At 42.4% G+C, this 20,163-nt stretch overlaps 1 long non-coding RNA gene across 2 annotated transcripts in view; it reads left to right on the top strand.

Annotated features, from left to right (window-relative positions):
* The window catches only part of LOC133385242 (uncharacterized), an 87,252-nt gene that overhangs the window by 44,623 nt on the left and 22,466 nt on the right, over nt 1–20,163 (top strand). For both annotated transcript variants that reach the window (XR_009762826.1, XR_009762827.1), the window contains exon 3: nt 1,313–1,526. This is a non-coding gene — a long non-coding RNA (uncharacterized LOC133385242). The remainder of the gene's footprint in view (nt 1–1,312; nt 1,527–20,163) is intronic.

The raw sequence follows: 20,163 nt of genomic DNA on the forward strand, positions 1-20,163 counted from the left end.
CTAGCTATAGGGCGGTTTAGAAATGCAACTAAATAAATAAATAAATAAATAATATTTAAGGAGCTATAGGACTCCTTTTTTCTTTTTCTTTTTTTATTGCAACACACTAACATGACTACCTCTCTGGTAACTTGGAGTGACCTTATTTGTATACAGTGCTAAACCATAGTATAGGCTGTGGGCAATTCTGAATGAGCCTGAGCAAAGTGTTAGCCTGGAGAAGGTGGCATAAGCTTCCATGGACTAGAGAACACTTCTTCAGATGCACAAAGTGTTATCCTCAGTTGGTAGATATATATACATGTGGGTGCAGAGGAGGCAAAAAAAGTAAAGCAGTGGAATGAAATGTCATTAAATGCAAAAAATAGAGCCTTCAACAATTCATTCAAAATGTAAATGTATAAACACAGTGACCATTCACAATAGCAGAATTTGGTGATATCATAATTAGCTCAACAACTCTGCGGTATTTCCAAACTAAGGATTTAGGAGGTGTAGCCAAGGAATAATGATGGCTGTGGCCAGGATGGAGAAGAATGATCACAATTAGCTCAGGTGACAACCCCCTAGATCAGGGGTGGCTAACCTATGGCACGCGTGCCCAAGGTGGCATGCAAAAAATGTTTGTTGGCACACATGGCTCTCCACCTCCCCCAAGAGAGATCACAGTCTGAGAACCTTGTGATCCTCCCACAGAGGCCTTGTGCATCTCTGCCAGGGCTCTAAAGCAACATCCTGTGCTTTCACACACCTTCCTTAGAGCATGGGAGGGAGGATTAAGGGGAGGAACGACTGAAGGAGAAGGACAACAGCAGGCAGCTAGAGAGAAGGAGAGGCAGGAAGGAAGGAAGGCAGGAAGGAAGGGCCTGGTGCTGCCAGGTGGTGGGAGGGGCCTGAGCTGCCAGTGCAGTTTTGGGGTTCTCTCGCTTTCCCCCCTTTCCCCCGCCCCTGACGTAGAGTTGAAAGAGAGCGAGAGGCCGGCAGACTGTTTTTGCACCGAGCTCTGGGAAGGTTGCCTGGCTGGTCTAACCTATAAGGAAGGGACCCTCCAAGTGGTAGGGCCAGAGGAGAAAGACAGACAGAAACCGAGGAGAAGAGGAGACTATGACCTGGTGAGGAGGCTGGTTGGCTACCTTGTTTTAAGAGCCACTGTTGCCAAACAGCACAGAGGCGCAACTGGGCAGGAGTGCAGAAGCCCCCGCGCTGAGGCAAAGAGAGTGAGGCAATTGGCCGCCGCAATTCCCTCCTAAGTTATAGTATCATATTTAAGTTTATTGGTGAGATATTTTTAAATTGTATTTACCCTTTTCAGCTTGTTCAGAATGTCAGCTCAACCAGCAAAGAAACAAAATGTTCAAATGAAGGGAGCAGCGGCAGAGATTTTCAAGAATCATGGAGTGAAAGATTTGGCATGATCAAAAAGGGTGATAAAGTATTATGCATCTTATGTTCTGAAACAGTGGTATGCAGGACTTCCTCCGTAAAGCAGCATTATGGAAGTGTTCATTAATGGCTTTGCAATAAAAGTGAGTAAGAACAAAAAGAACACATTTCTCGAGAAATCAGCAACAACAAAAATGCAGTCAAATGTTTTGATGAAATTTGTTTCAGGTAGTTCCAATTTACTGCTGGTCTTGAGATTTCAAAGATTATTGCTCAACGTGGAAAACCACTTAGTGATGGGGAGTATATTAAAGAAACATGGGTAGAATGTGCTCCTTTCCTTTTTGACGGTTTTCCAGAAAAGGAAAAAATTATTCAGCGCATTAAAGATTTGCCATTGAGTAGAAACACAGTAAAAGATAGAATATTAAAGATGGAAACAAACATAGCAGAACAGCTAACATGTAAAAGATAGAATATTAAAGATGGAAACAAACATAGCAGAACAGCTAACAAAACATATTGGTTCATGTAAATTCCTTTCCGTTTGTCTTGATGAGAATACTGATGTTACATTGTCAGCTAGGCTAGCCATTATTGCTCGATTGTGATGAAATATGTGAAGAACTGGTTAATTTGATAATGTTACCTGAACATACTACAGAGGCTGAAATATGAAAGGCAGTAGTAAACAAATTGTCTAATCGACAGGTTGACCTTTCAAAAATAGTTTCTGTGACAACTGATGGTGCACACAGCATGATTGGTAAAGAAGCAGGATTTGTAAATGTGTTTACAAAATATGTTGGACATCCACTGGTAGGCTTTCATTGTATTGTACATGAAGAGGCTTTGTGTGCAAAAGCAGGCTTTAAGGAACTTAAAGAAGTGATGAAAATTGTAACCAAGGTAGTTAATTTTATTTCTGCAAGCACTTTGAAAAAAATACAATTTCAAAATTTACTGAGCAAGGTGAATTTGGTGTACACATGACTACTTATGTACAACAATGTTTGTTGGCTTAGTAGAGGTTCTGTTCTTAAACGATTTATTGAGTGTTTGAATGAAATTCGTCTGTTTTTGATGAATGAAAAAATTTCTTGTCAAGAATTATCTAATGTTGTGTGGATTTGTAGATTGATGTTTTTTACAGATTTCTCCTAACATTTAAATTACTTGAACACCAAATTACAGGGATCTGGCAAAACACTTGATGTTATGTTTGATAACATAAAAGCCTTTGAAATCAAACTGAAAAATTTTCAACGTGATGTCGACAATGGCACTTTTAAGTATTTCCCAAACCTAAAAAACATGCATGACAGATCTTGAAATTCATGAGAAAACAGACACAGAGCCTTCAAATGCAATTTTTGAGCATCATTGATTCAACTACTGAACAATTTTCTTTAAGATTTACTAAGTTCAGGTCATTTGAAGAAACTGCAAAATTCATAAAGTATGCAGACAGTGTAATATTAGACAAACTGAATTTGAAAATGTTGAAGTGGATTGATTTGGATAATTTTGAGAGGCAATTTATTGATTTACAATGTAACTCAATTTGGAGGCAAAACCTTGTCAATTAAAGAGCTGAACTAGAAAATATTGAAAGAGATCTGTTAGTGACTGGATTAACACAGAACATTGCAGAAAATGAGGTTCTGAAACTCTGGAATTCCTGAAACTTTTGAGTGTCTGACAAATCTCTCAATGGCAGTATTAACAGTATTTTCATTGACATATTCATGTGAGTCATTGTTTTTAGTGATGAACTTTGTGAAGTCTAATTATGGTAGACTTACTGATGAAACTAGCGCTGCATACATAGCTCTCAAAACAACCAAATACAAGCCTGATATAAAATATCCGTCATCACTGCTGCAGCAGGAAAAGTCTCACTGAGAGTAAAACATGCTTATTTTCCTTTCCTTGATTTTTTTATGTTTTATATAATATGAACCAAAGCTTATCATTTCATGTTCACATTACTTATGCGGCTTATAATGCACAATAACAATATTATTTATAAATGATGTTATTTTTCAATTGTCTTTTTAAACACATTGATATTAATAATTTTTTGAATAGGCTATCTAAAGTGCTTTCATTTATTTCAATCTCTCTCTGTTATACTTTTGCTAATAGTAAAATAATGAATACACGTAAATAGGCAACAGGACTCCTTTTTCCTTAAAAAGGTCCATTATTATTGTTACTAATTCATTAATTTTACTTATTAGTTATTATTAACATGTAATTCCTAAAGCTGTCTCATTTTAAACAATTCAGAAGTGTTATTGGTTGCCTAAACAGACTTCTTTAAGAATGCTTTCAAGCATTTTGTTCTCTTTCTCCATAATTTTAAAAAAACACAAATATAATAATAATAAATTATAATCTGCTGCTCAAAATTACCATGGGCACCCAAGAGAATTTTTTAGAATATTATCACCAGTTTGGGCATACACTCTCAAAAAGGTTTTCCACCCCTGCCCTAGATGGTTACATTCTATAATGTCCATATTGTCATTCAGCAAATGCTAGAAACTGCAAGACTAATAAAAGCATATCTTTGTCATACAGTGTGCTGTGTTCTGATGGAAGTCAGACTTAGACCAAATACTTTAAATATAAAGTGTTCTGGCTGAAAGAAGTAGCCCTCCTGGAGGAAGAAAAAAGCAAACCCATCCTAGTTGTTGGGAGTAAAGTACCAATGCAGGTAATAAGTAACTTGAACCAGTGAGGGGCGATAGACAGAAAGGCAATCTATTCTTCGCTTACTGATTCCCTCTTTAAACTACTTGGATCTTTTTCAGCTTTACTTCCTCCCTTCTCTTCTCCCGTATTCAGTCAGAGATAGTGCCTTTGAGTGCAAGCCTCATGGCTCCACAATGGCTGCAACAAAATGTATGATTTATTTCTTTGTAGTAATAAAGTAATATTCAGTTTCCTGACTCCTAACTGAACAAAGCAAAGGGAGCTGTGCCAGGTGGTCCAGAGAAGATAGAAGTGAGCCAGCTCTCAGAGAGTGAGTGAACAGGGAGGGCTAACAGGAGTTTGGCAGAGGAGTGTGTGTGGGAAGTCAAGGGGGAGGTCCCTAAAAAAATTTCCTCTTGTACGGCACGCCATATACCAGTGGGACTCTCCTATTTACCCTGAAGGAGGACAGGACAAAGCACAGGCCATTCAATACAAGTAGAAAGAAACAAACAAAAGGCTGACGAGAGTACGGATGGGAAGGGCACTCCAGTGACGATGACCTGCAAGGTGTGTGTAGTGTTTGTTTTCTTGCCTGAGAACAACGTGGTGTGCAAGCTGGTGGCACTGTTGGACGAATAAGTGAGGGGTCTGGAATGATGGGGGGCCATACTGAAGAGTATTTGAGAAGATGAAGAGTTCTTAGATAGATTGCTGGAACAACAACAGCAAAGAGAAGAACAGGAGGTAGAAAAACAAAAGCATATTGAAGCAGAAGAGGAGACAGTTGTGGAGAGCAACAATCAAGTGGAGGAAACTTAGTGGAAAAGGGTGACAGTTAGGAATAGAAGAGCTAGAAGACACCCTTCACCGGTGGAACTACGGAACTGCTTCCAGGCACTTGAGGATGAGACTAGAGGACAGTATGCAGGGTTAGAATTACAGGAGACCCCACGTGACAGTGAGTGAGAGGCCGAAGCGCAGTGAAGCAAAGGCAATGAAACCATGCCCAGGGCCAGCTCCAGGTTTCTGGGGACCACTGGGTACAGTGGCCACTTGTCCCCAGGGCACCTAGGTGTTGCCTTATGGCAGCCGCCACCACCTTAATACCTTATGCACCCCTTTCCCTGTCGTAGCACTCCATTCATCTTGTAGCTTTTTCTATTCATCTTGTACCTCTTTCCCCCCTCGCACCCCATACCCCTCATTTTCCTTCTTGCCCCATAACCTCTCCCTTTCTCTTTACACCCTCACACCACAAACACCTGTTCTTTCTCTCTCATTCACACACTCACCAGCCACTCCTGCTCCCGACCCCTCCTTCTTCCTTCATCCCAGCCATACACCATAACCCCATTTTTCTTACTTACTCAGTCACTCACTAGCCTCTCCCATCCCCATATCCATCCCTTTCTTCTCATGTCCCAAGACCCCATTTTTGTTTCTATCTCTATCTCACCAATCCCTCATCCCTCCTACCCCTCCATTTTCCTGCACCCCAATCCCTCCTCTTCCATGCCATTTTTCTTTCTCTATCACAGCCCCTCCTGCCTCACACCCACACTTTCTTTCTCTCTCCAACCCCTCCTAATACCCCCAACCCTCCTGCTCCTTGTTACCCCAACACCTCTCTCTTTTGCCTCATCTTAATGCCTTTCCCCTCTTCAGTCCCACCCTCTCTCCCAGAACCCTCTAGGGCTCTCCTTCATTGCACACCCCCCTCTGGTGGGGGCTGCTGCCGCCGCTGCCACTTATAAATCACATGGTCTTCAATGTCTGTATACTAATGCCCAGAGTATGGGAAACAAACAGGACGAACTTGAACTCTTAATACAGGAGAGTAAATAAGACTTGATATGTATAACTGAAACTTGGTGGGATGACTCCCATGACTGGAATACAGCAACTGAAGGATATAACTTGTTCAAAAAGAACAGAAGGAATAGAAAGGGAGCTGGAGTCAGACTGTATATTAAAAGTATATATCCCTGCACAGAAATACAGGAAGATGAACTTGGTAGCTCCACCAAGAGTATGTGGATTAAAATTAATGAGGTAAGAAATAAAAGGAACATGGTAGTTGGAGTGTACTACCAACCACCCAATCAAGGGGAAGACGAGGATGAAACTTTTGCAAAGCAAATTTCTAATGTTTTGGGAAGGCATGATGTAGTAGTAATGGGAGACTTCAATTACCCCAATATCTGTTGGGAGACAGATTCTGCTAAACATGGCTCCTCCAAGAAATTCCTGACTTGTGTTGGAGATAACTTCCTCCTACATAAAGTGGATGAAACAACTAGAGGATCAGCTGTCCTTGACTTGATTCTAACCAACAGAGATGACTTGGTGGATGAAGTGGCAGTCATGGGAACTCTGGGGGAAAGTGACCACACTATACTTAGGTTCTTGATTTTAAAGGAAATAAAAGCTGACAGTAGCCATATGTGTACCCTGGACTACAGGATTTTAATAAACTCAGAACAATGGTAAGTAAGTTTCCATGGCAAGCAACCCTAGTGAGAAAAGGAGTCCAAGATGGATGGAAGTTTCTAAAACAAGAAATTCTAAATGCACAATGGCAAACAATTCCATCATGGAAAAAAGGGGAAAGACAGCAGAAGAAGCCAATATGGCTTCACATAAAGCTTGGAGGTAACCTGAAAACAAAAAGGGCTCATACAGGAAGTGGAAAGAAGGTCAGACCACAAAGGAAGAGTACAGACAGGTAGCACAGAATTGCAGAGATGGTATCAGGAAGGCTAAAGCTAAGAATGAGCTGAGGTTAGTGAGAGATGCCAAAAGCAACGAAAAAGCTTTCTTCAGGTACATCCACAGTAAAATACAGAGAAAAGAAAAGGTGGTACAGCTACTCAGTGAGGATGGCAAAATGATAACACATGAGAAAGAAAAGGCAGAAGTGCTCAATTCCTACTTTGGCTCAGTCTTCTCCCAAAATATGTGGGAGTTCCTGTGAAACATGATGTTGAAGGGGCAGGATTGCAGCTTGAGGTTGATAGCAAAATGGTCAAGAAATACCTAGTCACTTTGAACAAGTTCAAATCTCCAGGGCCTGATGAAGTGCATCTTAGAATATTGAAGGAACTGGCTGAAGAACTCTTAGAACTGCTATATATTATCTTTGTGAAATCATGGAGGATGGGTGAAGTGCTGGATGACAGGAGGAGGGCTAATGTCATCCGTATCTTCAAAAAGGGCAAAAAGGAGGAACCTACAGACAAGTCAGCCTCACATCGATCCCTGGAAAAATTGTGGAGCAGATTATCAAGCGGTCAATCTGTAAGCACCTTGAAAGCAATGGAGTGATTACTAGGAGCCAACATGGATCTATCAAGAACAAATCCTGCCAGACTAATCTTATCTCATTTTTTGATCTGGTAAGCTACATGGTAGACTGTGGGAATGCTATGGACATAATATATCTTGACTTCAGCAAAGCTTTTGATGAAGTGCCCCATGATATTCTGATTAGCAAGCTAGCTAAATGTGGGCTGGATGGAACAACTATCAGTTAGGTCCATAGTTGGCTACAGAATCATACTCAAAATAAATGGTTCCTTCTCAAACTGGGGGGAGGTAATGAGTGGGGTACCTCAGGGTTCGGTCCTGGGTCCAGTACTCTTCAACATTTTTATTAATGATTTGGATGAGGAGGTGCATGGAATGTTTATCAGATTTGCAGATGATAAAAAATTGGGAGGGATAGCTAATACCTTGGAAGACAGAAACAAAATCCAAAGGGATCTTGATGGACTGGAGCATTGAGCTGAAAACAACAGGATGAAATTTAATAGGGATAAGTGCAAAGTTCTACACCTAGGAAAAAGAAACCAAATGCACAGTTATAAGATGGGAGATACTTGGCTCAGCAATACTGAATCTAAGAAGGATCTTGGAATTGTTGTTGATCACAAGCTGAATATGAGTCAACCGTGTGATGTGGCTGCAAAAAAGGCAAATGCTCTTTTAGGCTGCATTAACAATAGTATAGTTTCCAAATTGCGTGAAGTATTGGTTCCCCTCTATTTGTCACTGCTTAGGCCTCATTTTGAGTTCTGCAGTTCTGGACATCACACCTTAAGATGGATGCAGACAAACTGGAATGGGTTCAGAGGAGAGCAACAAGGATGATTAGGGGACTACAAACAAAGCCCTATGAGGAGAAACTGAAAGAACTGGGCATGTTTAGCCTGGAGAAGAGAAGACTGAGAGGAGATATGTTAGCACTCTTTGTACAGGCAAAACATCGGAAGTCATCTAGATGTAAACTGAGGAGTTTAGTGTGGCATGCCCCATTCCCCCTGTCCCAAAATTCTTACATCATACCCCTGATTTATGGGGTGCTTATTGCTTTTGCAAACTGCTTGCATAGTACTGGAATCTGAAACTTTCTGTAAGCTCAAATTGCAGGCTTCCTGATGCTGTTTAGGATAAAAAGCTAGGAGAGAAGCTTTTTCACTCTGCCTAAAAACAGACACTGGAAAAGGCTGTTTAATTAGTCAAAACAACCAGGATGAGCTCGTTAGAGAGAAGGCTTTCACACACTGAAGGTGCATTCTCAGCTCTTGCGAACACAACTTCAAGGCCACTGTAAAATAAACAAAGGTCAGAAGTATGAGATCAAAGACACTAACCTGGGTAAAGATAAAAATCTCACAGGTATAGGTACCATCTGTGCCCCCTTCCAGAGGTTCTTTCTGATATAAATACAAGGTCCTAGAACTGTGCAGATAAGCCTCAACACTGGCCTGCAGGAAAGAGCAGCATAGTGTAAATCCAAACAGGGCCATAAACAGTATCTCTCCGCCTGTCTGTTGACTGGGGCTTCTAGCAGGGAAAACGGAAAACGTAAGGTCAAAGCTGTGCACATCATTATCTGCTGCAAGTGATTACAGCCTGCTTGTCATAAAACCTAACAGCTTTGTTTCAATAAAGGCATTAAGTGTTCTTTCCTCATCAGTGTGTTCCATGGTCATTCTGATCTCAAACTTACTTACCTCAGGGAAGGGAAAAAACCTTTGGCAAAACACTCTTCAGGTACTTGAAAGGTTATCACACAGAGGATGGCCAGGATCTCTTTTCGATTGTCCAGAGTGCAGGACATAGAATAATGGGCTCAAGTTGCAGGAAGCCAGATTTCAATTGAGTATCAGGAAAAATGTCCTAACTGTTAGAGCACTATGACAGTGGAACCAATTACCTAGGGAGGTGGTGAGCTCTCCAACACGAGGCATTCAAGAGGCAGCTGGACAGCCATCTGTTGAGAATGCTTTGATTTGGATTTCTGCATTGTGCAGGGGGTTGGACTTGATGGCCTTATAGGCCCCTTCCAACTCTACTATTCTATGATTCTATGAAAATATTTATATAAGCATGACTTTCTAGGGGGTCTGGTTCAGAAGATATACTTCAAAACATCAGCTGCCCCCTGCAACTTCTGTTAAATGAGCTCATAACTGGCTGCTCTAACTCCGCTCTTTCAGGTTTGTAGCCAATAGATGAAGTCAAGGTTGTGATTGATAAGGGATTTGTTGACCTCCAAGCAATAGCTAGAACCCATTGCAAGGCCAGAAAACGGTTGTTGTTTTTCCTCCTTGTCTGAAAATCTTATAAAGTAAGTAAGTGTATTGCTTTCAGCAATAGCTAAAGTCTCTTTCTCTCTTTTGTGCAGGAGACCTAAATGCCACTACAATGTGTTACGTTTTTCTAATTATGAGGAGTCAAACAAATTTTCCTGGGCTGTTGAAAAGGGCAGTTCATTTGTCTAATTCATAGCTTGTTTAGAAAATTTCACTTTTCTGGGAGTAAAACTGAAATGCTAATCCCACACTGAATTCAATAGGATTTACTTTTGAGTAAACATTATTCGGATTCTCCCGTAAATTAATGGGGCTTTTGAGAGAACATAGCAAAGGATTGTGTATGTGTTGTAAATCTTTCTCTTCCCCTCCCAAAGCAATTAGGCAGGGTTTACTTATTGTAGGCATCACTTCTTTTATTATGTAGGAAACTAATACTGATTTTTTTAAAAAAAAAATGTTCTGCAATGACCAACTGTTTTTGAAAATTAACTATTATATGGGGTATGTGTATTTTGCATCTTCAGTGTGTGGGTATGGAGTCTTACCAATATCCCTGTGAGGTAGGGTTGCCGACTGGAAACCAAGGCAGCTCACAACAAGAAATGAAACCCTTTAAAATCCAATAACCATAAAAACAAGTATAAAACAGTTGCAAAACAGATTAAAGTGGCATAATTCTGAATTTTGGCTTGGGTGAGTGAATTCCTTATCACTTTAGGTTACAGTTCTGTGCAAGTGTCCCTGTTTGAGTAAGCCCCATTGAATACATTGGGACTTGCTTCTGAGTAAATATGCATAGGATTGCACTATAAATATCTTTACGGGTTGTGTAAATAATAAACATCTTTGACATTCATGCTTATATAAACATTTCTTCATACTTTGTCTCAATAAGTATCTAATGTCACACTATGGTTATACATTATTATTTCCTTTATATTTTAAGTGTGTTCTTCTTCCTTGGAATGGTCATTGTTCCCCTCTGTTGTTTTCATCCTGAGGGGCAGATTAGGCTGAGAGATGGTGAGTAGCCCATAATCATCAAGTAAACTTTATAGCTCATTTCCATTAAAAAATGATTTACATGCAGTTTGTGAAGTAGATCCACACAATAAATTTAAAGCACATCCAACTTGCATTTAGAGCATATGGTGTTCTACAAAGAATCCTGGGAAGTGTAGTTTCCCCCTCACAGTTATAGTTCCCACCACCCTTAAAGCCAGTGTGGTGTAGTGGTTAAGGTGTTGTACTATGATCTGGGAGACCAGGGTTCGAATCCTCACACAGCCATGAAGCTCACTGTATGACCTTGGGCCAGTCACTGCCTCTCAGCCTCAGAGGGAGGCAATGGCAAACCACCTCTGAATACCACTTATCACGAAAACCCTATTCATAGGGTCACCATAAGTTGGGATTGCCTTGAAGGCAGTCCATTTCCATTTAACAACCAAATCTCCCATGATTCTGTGTTATGATTAATATGCTTCAAATGTGTGTTGAATGTGCTTTAAATGAATGGTGTCAATCTGCCCTAGGTATGCTGTGCATTCATTAGTGAATTGAAAAGAAAAATGTTAAAATATAATTTTTTAAACATGGGAAGGCCTGTAGCTCAGTGGTAGGACACCTGCATTGCATGCAAAGGTTCAAAATCCAATCTATTGCCTGGAATCCTGGAGATCCAATGCTAGTCCATATCATCAGTACTGAGCTAGATAGTACCAAATGGCCTAAACCTCTATAAGGCAGATTCCTTTGTTCCTAAAAGTGGAAAGACACCCAAGGGCCACAGTGATTCCGGAATGTATATATGTATTTTATTTACAACATTTATATACCAATTTTTTGTAAAACAAAAATCTCAGAGCTGTTTACAGAAGGAATTAAAACATTAGTGGCAAAAACAATTAGACATGTATTTAAAAACATTCAAAGTAATAAAACCAACAATGAGTTAAAAACAGATTAAAAACATAATAGCTTCTACATGCCTGAGTAGGTTTTCCTAAACAAAAATGTTTTTAGCAGGTGCCAAAATGAGTACAATGAAGGTGTTTGCCTAATGGCAGGGAGTTCCAAAGCGTAGGTGCTGACACACTAAAGGTTTGATTTCTTACAAAAGCAGAACAAGTACTATGTGGCACCTGTAATATTTAAAACACACCTTGAACTTGACTTGGTAGCAAATCAGCAACTAGTACAGATTTCAAAGCAGACGTATTATGTGCTGATAGGCCACACCATTCTGTGCTAACTGCAGCCCCTAGGTCAGGTTGTGCTGCATGGGAATGTCTGTGACCTAAGCTAAGTGGCTGCCAGAATGTTTTTAATTTTGGTTTTTGGTTAGGATGCTGAGTTTTCTGCATTACTCACGGGAATCTTGTTGTGATTGGTATGGTATTGCGTTTAGGAAATCATCACTGTCTTTTTTTCTTTTTCTGTTTGCAATTCATTTACCTTTAACCTCACTCCCTTACATCCATAGAAGCAACAACAGTGGATCCAGGCGCTCAACCCACTTAAACCCACTCATGATACACCTTGTTGTTTGCATGACAGTTTGTTTCTTGCCCAATAGTGGTAAAAGAGAAGTCACATACTGGAAAGTGTGGCTGCAATTGTTGTTGTTCCCAATCTACTGCTTGTGAAGGTAGACCAAATCATGTGTGTTTTCTCCTTGTCAATTATTACTCACTGGAATTGGGTTGGCTGTCAAAGTGAGTTTATAGCAGCCCACAGGATAGGCAGTAAAGGGTAGAGAATCTTCTTAACTCTTACTCATTTCTCAAACCTCTTTCTAAAGTGAAGAGTCAAATCTGTAAAGAAGATTGGAGCAGCCCTGTTAAAAGGCAGAGGCAGGGCATTCCAGGGAAGGGCTTGCCAACTCCGCTTGGATATGGATATTTTTTGCAGACAATCCTTTATCAACAGCACAATTGAAACCATATCTACTCAGAAGTAAGTCCTATAGAATTCTATGGGGCTTAGTCTCTTAATAAGTGTGCTTAGAATTGCAGCCTTCAGGGCCATCCATCTTTACTCCTGAGTGCTCCCATCTAACATCACAACACTAGGCTCCTTTCTTCCTACAATGGCCTTCTGGTGGCTGGTCTGGCCTGAGGGCACTTCAATCCTTCTTGCCTGAAGCAAGTAGGCTAGATTAAATATTCCCTATCCAGGCTTCCTAAGAAGGTGAGAAGGGATTCCATCACTTCAGCTGGATCTGGGAACAGCCTCTTTAGGTAAGATTTCTATCTTAATTTCCCAGCAGAGAAATGTTTGTTTGAATTGTATGCATTTTAAAAATTTTAAAATTTGAATTTAAAATTGAAAATTTTTAATTATGTTTTATTGTGTATTGTATTTACATCCACTTGTATTTTAACCTGTTTTATTATGCTGTACACCGCCCTGGGAGCTTATTGCTATAGGGCGGTCTAAAAATGTAATAAAATAAATAAAATAAATAAAAATGCTCCAAGCACCTATGGTTGATGCTTAATGTATCATGCTTAATGACATCATTAGGGCCCACCGTGTGACATCACTAGGGCCTGCCCCATGACATCACTAGGGCCCACCCATGAAATATCAGGGTTTGGGATGCTTCTGACCTGGCAACCCTACTTCAGTTGGTCCAGAACATGGCACCAATTATACATTGGGTTCTTACCAATTGAAGTATTTTACACCCATTTTGCAACAGGTACATTGATTACTAATTTAGTTTCAGGCACAATTCAAAATATTTGTGAATAAAACCCTAAATTTCTTCAACCCCGATGCCAGTGGTAATGTCTTCTCCCATTCCAGCCTACCCACTCCATAAGAACTGCTGGAGAGGCTTTCTTTGCATCCTAACAATGGTAAAGGCAGGGCTGGGTGTGTTTCAGGAGAAACTTTGCAAAGTCTGTTTCTCCCCTCCTCTCTCCTTGCTTGTTGATGCCTGTCCTGGACCGTCTACCTACTGCCAGGCTAATCTCTTTTTTCAGATTTGTTTTTAGTTGTGATTACTTGATTAATTTTTGTTAGATTTTAACTATTGTAAGCTAGTCTGAGTGCTACAAATGAAGTGTGAGGGTGGAAGATAAATATTTAAATGTTCAATAAATTGACTAGAATCTTGCTCCTGAACATATATATATGTGAACTTAGGAAGCTGCTTTTTATTGAGTCAGACCACCTAGTTCAGTTTTGTCTACAATGAATGGCAGCAGCTCTCCAGGGTTTCAAGACAGGCTTCTTTTTCAGCCCTAGCTAGAGATGCTTGGGATTCAGGGCCAGCTCCAGGAATGCCGGGGCCCTTGGGCATCAACTTGCCCTGGGCCCTGGCATGTGCGTGTGTGCACGCACATGCCCCCCCCACCTACCTGTCTGCTGTCTTTTACCATTGCCCTTAACAAAGATGGCAGCCGCGGTTTCCCTAAGGGGATGACGCCTCCACCGCCATCTTTGTTGATGGCTCATATGCGTGCTACATGTGCGCATCTCTGCCATCAACTAAGCTGGTGGCAGGGGCTTCAGTATCTTAGGGAAACCGCGGCCACCATCTTCGTTAAGGGCAATGGTAAAAGATAGCAGACAGGTATGTGGGGTGTGTGGGGGGGGCACAGATTGTGGAAGGGGAGCAGATGGGTAGCTGAGGGGGCCCCTGTAGCTCCAGGGGCTGTCAGGCCAGTGCCCCACCTGGCTGCCCTTTAGAACTGGCCCTGTTGGGATTGAATGTGGGACCTTCTGTTCAACCACTAAGCTACTTCCCTTCATGGACAGTGAGGTGTCTGTGTGGAAGGATGCTAAACATCTAGTGCTTTTCTCAGAGCTCCAATATGCTGGCCATTTCACATTCTGAATTTGAAATTAGGATTCTAGTATGGTTGATTAATCACAAACCATTAAAATTGTCCCTGTTAAATTTGCATTGGTTTATGCAGTTCTTCCATGTGTAGCTTGCTGTTTAAGGGTCATATGAATTTGGATATCACCACACTAATGGGCAGATCTTCAAGCATGCAAATTTACTTTTAACATCCTCTAGTGACTCCCCTATGAGGACAGGTTGCAGCGTTTGGGGCTTTTTAGTTTTGAGAAAAGGCAAGTCAGAGCTGACATGCTAGAAGTGTATAAAATTATGCATGGCATGGAAAAAGTGGAGAGAGAAAAGTTTTTCTCCCTGTCTCAAAACACTAGAACATGTGGACATTCAATGAAGCTGAATGTTAGAAGATGCAGGACAGACAAAATAAAGTACTTCTTCACACAGCACATAGTTAAACTATGGAATTTGCTCCTTCAAGAAGCAGTGATGGCCACCAACTTGGATAGCTTTAAAAGAAGATTAGATGGAGGATAAGGCTACCAATGGTTATTAGCAATGATGACTGTTCTCTGCCACCGTAGTCAGAGGCAGTATGCTAATAATAATAATAATAATAATAATAATAAATTTTATTTCTAGGCCGCCTATCTGGCCATGTCAGCGGCCACTCTAAAAATCAGTTGCCAGTAGCCGCAAAGGAGAGTGCTCTTGCAGTCAGGTTGTAGGGGCAAATAAATCTGCAAGACATCTAGATGTACACTGAGGAGGCTTAGTGTGGCATGCCCCATTCCTACTGTTCCATAATTCTTGTCTCCTACCCCTGATCTATAGGGTCGTGCTAATGATGTTGCTAATTTTAGAAGGATCTAAGACTAAAGCCCTTGTGGAGTTTTTAATTATAGTAAGGGCATTAAGATTAGTAAAATTGCTAATTTTATACAATTACTACAAATTGTGCAGTTTTCTTTGTGGATATGAAAGGTAGCCAAGTGTAGTCATTTGCTGCTGACAAGTTCAGCATCCCAAGTGCAGGGGGACTCAGATTAAGATTCAAGCAGAACTAGGGTTGCCAGGTCGGAGCCATCCAAAAACCTGAGAAAATGGGGGCGGGCCCTAGTGACGTCATGGGGTGGGCCCTAGTGACATCACGGGGCGGGCCCTAGTGACATCACGGGGCGGGCCCTAGTGACATCACGGGGCGGGCCCTAGTGACATCACGGGGCGGGTCTTAGTGATGTCATGGGGCGGGCCCTAGTGACATCATTAAACATGATACATTGTATCAACCACAGTTGCTTGGAGCATACCATTAAAAAAAAAATTCTCTGGAGATTAAAATAGAAATCTTACCTAAAATAGGGTGTTCCTAGGTCCATCTGAAGTGACAAGGTCATTCTTTCTCACATGCTTAGGGTGATGCAAAATGGAAATGGACTGCCTTCAAGTTGATCCCAGATAGGGTCTTCATGGTAAGCAGTATTCAGACAGAGGTGGTTTACTATTGCCTTCCTCTGAGTCTGACAGGCAGTGACTGGCCCAGGGTCACCCAGTGAGCTTCATAGCTGTGTGGGGATTCAAACCCTGGTCTGCCAGGTCACAGTTCAATGCCTTTAGGGAACATTTAATCTAGCTTACTTGCTTCTGGCAAGAAGGGTTTACGTGCCCTCAGGCCAGGCCATTATAGAAAGAAAGGAGCTTAGTGTTGCAGAGATGTTAGATTGGAGCACAGATGGATGCTCCTGAAGGCAGCAATTATAAACATGCTTATTAAGGAACTAAGCCCCATAGAACTCAACAGGACTTACTTCTGAGTAGATATAGTTTGGATTGTGCTGTTAGTAATGCTTGACTAGGGATCCTCTGCAAAGACATCCATATCCAAGCAGGGTTGACAACCCCCTGCATGGAATGCCCTGGCCTTATCTTTTAATGTGGCTGCTCCAAACTTCTTTACAGATTTGACCCTTCACTTCAGAAAGAGGTCTGAGAAATGTGTAAGAGAAAGAAGATTGTCTACCCTTTCTGTCTACTCTGTGGGGTGCTATAAACTCACTTGGACAGCCAATCCAATTCCAGTGAGTAATAATTGACAGAGAGAAAACACCCATGGTTTGGTCTACCTTCACAGGCAGCAGCTTGGGAACAACAACTGCAGCCACACTTTGAAATATGTGAATTCTCTTTTACCATTAGTGGGCAAAAAACAAACCATCATGCAACCAACAAGGCACATCATCAATGGGTTTTAGGGGTTTAGTTGACCACATGGAACCACTGTTGTTGCTTCTATGGATGTAAGGGAGGAGGGTCAAAGGTACATGAAATGCAAACAGAAAATGAAAAAAGACAGTGATGCTTCCCTAAATGCAATACCATACCAACCACAGCAACACATACCAAAGGGTCAGCGTAACCCTTCAACTTCTGGGTAGAACTCTTACTAGGACATTAGGGACATTTCTTGGGAGGTGCAGTTCTGATGCCTTCTAGTTTACTTGCTTCTGGCAAGAAGGGTTTACGTGCCCTCAGACTTGGCCATTATTGGAAGAAAGGAGTTTAGTGTTGCAGAGATGTTAGATGGGAGCACAGATAGATGCCCCTGAAGGCAGCAACTGTAAACATGCTTATTAAGGAACTAAGCCCCATAGAACTCAATAGGACTTACTTCTGAGTAGATACGGTTGCAGCCATGTTAAGGACAAGGGAGGATATTCTAGGCAAAACAGACAAATAATTGGGTGTCCGAACAAATTAAACCAGAACTATCACTAGAAGCTAAAATGATGAAACTGAGGTTATCATACTTTGGACACATCATGAGAAGACATGATTCACTAGAAAAGACAAGAATGCTGGGAAAAACAGAAGGGAGTACAAAAAGAGGAAGGCCAAACAAGAGATGGATTGATTCCATAAAGGAAGCCACAGACCTGAACTTACAAGATCTGAACTAAATAGGACTTACTTCTGAGTAGATACAGTTGCAGCCATGTTAAGGACAAGGGAGGGCATTCTAGGCAAGCAGTTGGCAATCACAATTATACAATTATACAATTACCTCTAGTATTAAGGTAAAGGTAAAAATGTGACAGAAATAAAACCAATAGCACCAGGTTACAAACAATTTTTTTATTAACAAACACTATCTTTAAGAGAACAAAGGCAGGTTACATCACCAATCAATCTGCTAATCATAATCCAATTGCTAGTCCCAACTAGAGTAGAGACCCACTGAAGCAATGAAATTGCAGCTGGTTTTAGACATTTATCTCTCTTACAAAAGAGAAGTGGATGACATCCAAGGGATGTTTTCAACCATTATAAACATTATAAACAGTATTACTCTTTATAAAAGAAAAACAGAAAGAATGAACAAGGTGCTTTCACTGTAGGGCAGGCTCCATTGTGTGTGTGCATGATGTTTTATTTATATGTACAGTCAGAGAATGAATTTGCTATTAGTATATAGGATTTTGAACAAGGGTCTGGAGCCAGGTTTTTAAGGACACAATCCTGTTCTCGGTATCCTCCAACTGTGCAGCTTTAGGAAGTAGTAGAAGCCTTACTATGCAGGCAGATCTTGAGATATGCTGCCAGAATAGCGCATACCAGCAGAATTCCCCTGATATACTTGTGGAAAACACTGCTGACAGAGCCATTCAACTGGTGAAGATATGCTCACAGAGCTGCTGACAAAGGGGGAAGATATGGGCAGCACAGAAAAGCAGCCCACTTAAACCAGATCCTATACCAGTGAATCTTCATCCATGTCAACAGCAGAACTTTTCCCCATAAGGAACTTCCCTTTCATTGATTTCAGCAGCAGGAGGAAAATTAAATATAACTGCCCCCATTATCTGCCATCCTGCATATGTTGCCAAGACTGAGGAGAAGGCATGGTGTAACTGGGAATGTTAGAGAAATTTGCATTTGTGCATTAATTTGGGATGTTCATTTTAGTTTGATTTATTTTTTTTAAAAGTGTTGCTAAACTGCTTAATATTTAAAACTCTAGAGTATACAAAAATACAACATAAAAACAATAAAACTCTATTATAAAAAGCTTTTAAACACACACACACACACACACACACACACGAGAGTCGATTCTAAAATAAACTTTCCCCTCCCCTTGGAGCAAAATTTCTTCTGAGGAGATTAGGTAAATCCATACATTATTTTTTTTGTACAAAAAAAGAGCATTTGGGGGGAAAGAGCTCACTGGCAATTGTACAAGTCCCAGTTGCAAAATAGTTTTGTACTAAAAAAATTAAAACATGAGGTTTGCGAGCAATTGATCTGAACTTTGGAACTGATGTAAAAAAAACTAAAAAAAGAATTTCTTGACAGCAGGCTGCGTGGGCCACATCTCGGCAGCGGTTGCTAGGAGACGGGGCCTATGCAGCCTATCAGCCTCAGCAGGAGCCGTGGAGGGCAGGCCGGCTGGCTCCTTAGCCCCGGAGCTGGTTCCCCTGCTCCAAAAAGGATGGCCGCCGGCTTCACCCCTCCTGCTGTGGGCGCCGCTGGGGGGCAGCGGCCGCGATGGGCCCCCCCAGCGGCACCCACAGCAGGAGGGGTGAAGCCGGCGGCCGTCCTTTTCGGAGCAGGGGAACCGGCTCCGGGGCTAAGGAGCCAGCCCGGCCTGCCCTCCACGGCTCCTGCTGAGGCTGGCAGCAGGCCGCGTGGGCCCCATCTCGGCAGCGGTTGCTAGGAGACGGGGCCTATGCAGCCTATCAGCCTCAGCAGGAGCCATGGAGGGCAGGCCGGGCTGGCTCCTTAGCCCCGGAACCGGTTCCCCTGCTCCAAAAAGGATGGTCGCCGGCTTCACCCCTCCTGCTGTGGGTGCCGCTGGGGGGCAGCGGCCGTGATGGGCCCCCCCAGTGGCCCCCCCCAGCAGGAGGGGTGAAGCCAGCGGCTGTCCTTTTCGGAGCAGGGGAACTGGCTCCGGGGCTAAGGAGCCGGCCCGGCCTGCCCTCCACGGCTCCTGCTGAGGCTGACAGCAGGCCGCGTGGGCTCCGTCTTGAGACGCTGGGTGTGGTAGTGGCCGTGATGCCCCCCCAACCAGAGACTGCAGCAGCCTGAGCCCCAGGGGAACTGGCTCCAGACCGGGCCGGGGCTAAGAGGGACTGAGGAAGCCAGGCTGGCCCAGCCTAGCCTCCGCTGCCACCGCTCGCCTCCACCCACCCATGGGCCATCAGATCACCCTCACGTGCCTCACCTCAGCCTGTATGTTCTGTGGGTGGTGGCGGGAGCGGGCAGGGGCTGCTGCTGGAGAGGTCCCTCACTGTGGCGGCTGCTCAAGTCCTGCCTGCCTGAATGATAAAGAGCGGAAGTCGGCCAGCCACAGCCCAACGTATGCGTGGTTAATCACGCATGCGTGGCTGAGGGGGCCAATAAAAAGCCGGAGATCCACCTTTTTAACTGAAGTACAGCCGGAGGCCGGAGACGGACCTCTTTTCCCTGAGTCTCCGGCAGAATGCCGGAGACCTGGCAAGCCTAAGCAGAACCACCATTGGGTACTTGCTCTTGTTCTGTGTATGCAGTTGAGCATACATAGTAATCACCTGGGATGCTGAAATGAACAGGCCATGTCATAGGCACCAGGGACCCTGGGGGATTTCATTTTCCCAAGATACCCGAGTCCTTAACATGGACACAGAG

Source organism: Rhineura floridana, chromosome 5 (genome assembly GCF_030035675.1).
Source record: "Rhineura floridana isolate rRhiFlo1 chromosome 5, rRhiFlo1.hap2, whole genome shotgun sequence".
Classification (NCBI taxonomy): Eukaryota; Metazoa; Chordata; class Lepidosauria; order Squamata; family Rhineuridae; genus Rhineura; species Rhineura floridana.